The sequence below is a fragment of the Carassius gibelio genome, chromosome A20, assembly GCF_023724105.1.
Source record: "Carassius gibelio isolate Cgi1373 ecotype wild population from Czech Republic chromosome A20, carGib1.2-hapl.c, whole genome shotgun sequence".
Lineage (NCBI taxonomy): Eukaryota > Metazoa > Chordata > Actinopteri > Cypriniformes > Cyprinidae > Carassius > Carassius gibelio.
The window spans coordinates 1,461,344-1,466,343 of NC_068390.1; the positions used below are offsets into that span (position 1 = coordinate 1,461,344).

Consider the following 5,000-nt stretch of genomic DNA (forward strand, 5'->3'; position numbering starts at 1 on the left):
GCTCCCTGCACAGGCCAAGCGTCAAAAACAAAATAGAGAAGAAAGATGAGGTGGTAAAAAAATGTCAACCTTCCCGTACACTCAACGCCAGAGTGTTGCCGTGACCCGGATTCGAACCGGCGTTGCTGCAGCCACAACGCAGAGTACTAACCACTATACGATCACGGCGTGCCACTGGCTCACCCAAGTTAACCCCTGGAGCCCGAATACCAGAAGCACCAGCGGCGTGTTGGTCCATCGAAGAGGGACAGGACATTTCGCAAATCAGTGGGAGGACCTTGAAAAATTCATGGACGCTTTTCCTCGTGGCCTTCAGCAAACAGCGTAGTCGGCAGGATACGAACCTGCGTGGGGAGACCCCAATGGATTTCTAGTCCATCGCCTTAACCACTCGGCCACGACTACAAGAACAGACCAGCTTCTGCTCAGTTTGTGTGCAACACTGCTGCCTGACCTACTTGCAAACAACCCAGCTCAGTCAGAAAGCTGACTGTAACCCAATAAAGGGTTTCCTTTTTTGGATACAGAAAATAATATCAACAAAACTTTGTGCACTTATAAAATAAAGATAACAAACAAGATGTGCTGTCTGCAGCCTTTGTCTGCGCTGATCTTCATTTACAAACACGTCATTAAAATGAACCTCTAACTCTGTGAATACTCAACGAAGAGACATGAGAGAGATATCTATAGAAAGCTTGACATTTCTACTTTTAAACTAAACAAGTGCTGCCGAAAACAAATATTCTGTGATAAAGTAATCCATATGAAAACAAGGCGATGTCCTTTTTTCACGTCTCCCTTCATTATATCTAATGTGACCACGCCCCCGCGCTGAACGCTCTATTCAGATTCAAACTGAAGCGCGGCTTGAATACGCCCACACAGAAGAAAAAGCAGCCAGACTGTTGTTCAAGTGCTTTTATTTTACTGTTTGCTTCGCGATGAGAGGAATAACACATAATTCACCCCAAAAAGATGTGACGTGGTTGAGGATTTGAGAAATGGATTTCCTCAGAAAAAAAAGAATGAAGCACTTTATTCAGCAGAGATCATAAACATGAGTAAGTCTCTTTATATTTATTTATATACTTTTACTAGTTTTCACATAACGTCTAAACATTTTACTAGTTAGACTTTTTCCAAACTATAATTCTTGACTAAATTTATAATTAAGTTAAATATTATGAAGTTTCAATAACAATATACAAAACTATACCACTCAAAAGCTTGATGTAAATAATATAAATGTAACAAATACATGTAACTGTAACAAATGTAACAAAAAATGGTGTTCTTTTAATTTACCACCCTAAAAAACATGAAAAATATTCTCAGCTATTTTCAACATTAATAATAATGATAACAATAAAAGTTTTTATTTTTTATTTTTTACAAATTCAGATTGTTAAAAGGATTTCTTAAGGATTGTGTAATAATGCAAAAATAAAATTAGTTTGAAAGTCAGCTTTGATTGTTCCTAATAAACTGTTTAACTGCTCCCCCATATTAAATTATGTTGTGGGATAATTAAATATATTCTAAATAAACTCCAAACTTAAAATTATATACATTTATTTTGTTCTCACGTTCTTTCTTGTAACACCTCCCTCTCAGTGACAACAGCTGACTGAGCGGCTCTTTATGCAGCTCATTATGCAGGGCTTTGTCTTCTCAGGTGTAAATCATGATAGTTGACGCCTACTCGCATATGACTTTTACCAACAAAAAGTGTCTTAGACAATTTAAATCAATGTATTGTTTTCTGTAAGTGAGTAAACAAGATGATTTTCACATAATTTACAAAGAAAAATTCTAGGCTACAAGCTCCGGTTCTCAAAAATCCCAGGCACCATTGTTCTTTATGTATTTTTTGGCCTTGTTCATTTAACATTGTTCGTTTGTCACTAACCACAAGGGAGATCCCCTGATCACCGGGAGCAGGAAGGAACACCGTTCCAGTACAGAGTCAGCAGAAGAGATGGACCGTAGTGATAGCAAGGTGAGGCCAAAGAAAGACCTTCGCCCGAACAGGGACTTGAACCCTGGACCCTCAGATTAAAAGTCTGATGCTCTACCGACTGAGCTATCCGGGCTCTTGTCGAGTACTGGCATCTCACCTTTTATATAACAGCAGTTTTACAACAAGCTGCCCAGAAGAGACGCAGGTGTCACGGGATGAAAGCTAGAAGCAGTTAGGACAAAGGACCACAGAAGGCACAATTACCATCACAGAAAGCTAAAGCAACACTGCAAAGCCCTCCCGTAGTCGGCAGGGTTCGAACCTGCGCGGGGAGACCCCAATGGATTTCAAGTCCATCGCCTTAACCTCTCGGCCACGACTACGTCTAGCCGTAGGCTGCCTGCCCCCTTGTCTGGTGGCTCCCTGCACAGGCCAAGCGTCAAAAACAAAATAGAGAAGAAAGATGAGGTGGTAAAAAAATGTCAACCTTCCCGTACACTCAACGCCAGAGTGTTGCCGTGACCCGGATTCGAACCGGCGTTGCTGCAGCCACAACGCAGAGTACTAACCACTATACGATCACGGCGTGCCACTGGCTCACCCAAGTTAACCCCTGGAGCCCGAATACCAGAAGCACCAGCGGCGTGTTGGTCCATCGAAGAGGGACAGGACATTTCGCAAATCAGTGGGAGGACCTTGAAAAATTCATGGACGCTTTTCCTCGTGGCCTTCAGCAAACAGCGTAGTCGGCAGGATACGAACCTGCGTGGGGAGACCCCAATGGATTTCTAGTCCATCGCCTTAACCACTCGGCCACGACTACAAGAACAGACCAGCTTCTGCTCAGTTTGTGTGCAACACTGCTGCCTGACCTACTTGCAAACAACCCAGCTCAGTCAGAAAGCTGACTGTAACCCAATAAAGGGTTTCCTTTTTTGGATACAGAAAATAATATCAACAAAACTTTGTGCACTTATAAAATAAAGATAACAAACAAGATGTGCTGTCTGCAGCCTTTGTCTGCGCTGATCTTCATTTACAAACACGTCATTAAAATGAACCTCTAACTCTGTGAATACTCAACGAAGAGACATGAGAGAGATATCTATAGAAAGCTTGACATTTCTACTTTTAAACTAAACAAGTGCTGCCGAAAACAAATATTCTGTGATAAAGTAATCCATATGAAAACAAGGCGATGTCCTTTTTTCACGTCTCCCTTCATTATATCTAATGTGACCACGCCCCCGCGCTGAACGCTCTATTCAGATTCAAACTGAAGCGCGGCTTGAATACGCCCACACAGAAGAAAAAGCAGCCAGACTGTTGTTCAAGTGCTTTTATTTTACTGTTTGCTTCGCGATGAGAGGAATAACACATAATTCACCCCAAAAAGATGTGACGTGGTTGAGGATTTGAGAAATGGATTTCCTCAGAAAAAAAGAATGAAGCACTTTATTCAGCAGAGATCATAAACATGAGTAAGTCTCTTTATATTTATTTATATACTTTTACTAGTTTTCACATAACGTCTAAACATTTTACTAGTTAGACTTTTTCCAAACTATAATTCTTGACTAAATTTATAATTAAGTTAAATATTATGAAGTTTCAATAACAATATACAAAACTATACCACTCAAAAGCTTGATGTAAATAATATAAATGTAACAAATACATGTAACTGTAACAAATGTAACAAAAAATGGTGTTCTTTTAATTTACCACCCTAAAAAACATGAAAAATATTCTCAGCTATTTTCAACATTAATAATAATGATAACAATAAAAGTTTTTATTTTTTATTTTTTACAAATTCAGATTGTTAAAAGGATTTCTTAAGGATTGTGTAATAATGCAAAAATAAAATTAGTTTGAAAGTCAGCTTTGATTGTTCCTAATAAACTGTTTAACTGCTCCCCCATATTAAATTATGTTGTGGGATAATTAAATATATTCTAAATAAACTCCAAACTTAAAATTATATACATTTATTTTGTTCTCACATTCTTTCTTGTAACACCTCCCTCTCAGTGACAACAGCTGACTGAGCGGCTCTTTATGCAGCTCATTATGCAGGGCTTTGTCTTCTCAGGTGTAAATCATGATAGTTGACGCCTACTCGCATATGACTTTTACCAACAAAAAGTGTCTTAGACAATTTAAATCAATGTATTGTTTTCTGTAAGTGAGTAAACAAGATGATTTTCACATAATTTACAAAGAAAAATTCTAGGCTACAAGCTCCGGTTCTCAAAAATCCCAGGCACCATTGTTCTTTATGTATTTTTTGGCCTTGTTCATTTAACATTGTTCGTTTGTCACTAACCACAAGGGAGATCCCCTGATCACCGGGAGCAGGAAGGAACACCGTTCCAGTACAGAGTCAGCAGAAGAGATGGACCGTAGTGATAGCAAGGTGAGGCCAAAGAAAGACCTTCGCCCGAACAGGGACTTGAACCCTGGACCCTCAGATTAAAAGTCTGATGCTCTACCGACTGAGCTATCCGGGCTCTTGTCGAGTACTGGCATCTCACCTTTTATATAACAGCAGTTTTACAACAAGCTGCCCAGAAGAGACGCAGGTGTCACGGGATGAAAGCTAGAAGCAGTTAGGACAAAGGACCACAGAAGGCACAATTACCATCACAGAAAGCTAAAGCAACACTGCAAAGCCCTCCCGTAGTCGGCAGGGTTCGAACCTGCGCGGGGAGACCCCAATGGATTTCAAGTCCATCGCCTTAACCTCTCGGCCACGACTACGTCTAGCGGTAGGCTGCCTGCCCCCTTGTCTGGTGGCTCCCTGCACAGGCCAAGCGTCAAAAACAAAATAGAGAAGAAAGATGAGGTGGTAAAAAAATGTCAACCTTCCCGTACACTCAACGCCAGAGTGTTGCCGTGACCCGGATTCGAACCGGCGTTGCTGCAGCCACAACGCAGAGTACTAACCACTATACGATCACGGCGTGCCACTGGCTCACCCAAGTTAACCCCTGGAGCCCGAATACCAGAAGCACCAGCGGCGTGTTGGTCCATC

The 5,000-nt window shown here is 40.9% G+C and overlaps 4 non-coding genes across 4 annotated transcripts; all 4 read right to left on the bottom strand.

Annotated features, from left to right (window-relative positions):
• Positions 1-2,023: 2,023 nt before the first annotated feature.
• Positions 2,024-2,096, bottom strand: trnak-uuu (transfer RNA lysine (anticodon UUU)). The gene has a single exon. It is a non-coding gene; the product is annotated as a tRNA-Lys (tRNA).
• Positions 2,097-2,264: 168 nt separating this feature from the next.
• Positions 2,265-2,346, bottom strand: trnas-uga (transfer RNA serine (anticodon UGA)). The gene has a single exon. It is a non-coding gene; the product is annotated as a tRNA-Ser (tRNA).
• A 2,057-nt stretch (positions 2,347-4,403) lies between these two features.
• On the bottom strand, positions 4,404-4,476 carry trnak-uuu (transfer RNA lysine (anticodon UUU)). The gene has a single exon. It is a non-coding gene; the product is annotated as a tRNA-Lys (tRNA).
• Positions 4,477-4,644: 168 nt separating this feature from the next.
• On the bottom strand, positions 4,645-4,726 carry trnas-uga (transfer RNA serine (anticodon UGA)). The gene has a single exon. It is a non-coding gene; the product is annotated as a tRNA-Ser (tRNA).
• Positions 4,727-5,000: the final 274 nt, after the last annotated feature.